We start from the raw sequence: 294 nt of genomic DNA, 5'->3' as shown, positions 1-294 counted from the left end.
CAAAATGGTTTATAAGAGTTGAAGAGGAGATGGGAGGAAGTGGGGAGAATCAGTTTTGGGCTTTCAGGTTTTACTCTACTACACTCATTTAATAGCTTAAGTCTTTTACAGTGAAAAAAGATTTGTGGGTTTTTTTTTGGAATAATAAAAATATTTTGACATAGATTAAAAAATAAAATTAAAATGTACATATCTGTCCCTTTTTTGCTCTCTTCCAAAAACCATCTGTATTTTAAGAGTGTGTGCTACAAATGAGCAACAAAGAAAATTTCAAGTTTTTCTCAAGGGCAAATG

This window comes from Galeopterus variegatus, unplaced genomic scaffold (assembly GCF_000696425.1).
Source record: "Galeopterus variegatus unplaced genomic scaffold, G_variegatus-3.0.2 Scaffold7506, whole genome shotgun sequence".
Classification (NCBI taxonomy): domain Eukaryota; kingdom Metazoa; phylum Chordata; class Mammalia; order Dermoptera; family Cynocephalidae; genus Galeopterus; species Galeopterus variegatus.
The sequence above is the reverse complement of the archived record's forward strand: the minus strand, read 5'-3'. Positions refer to the sequence as shown.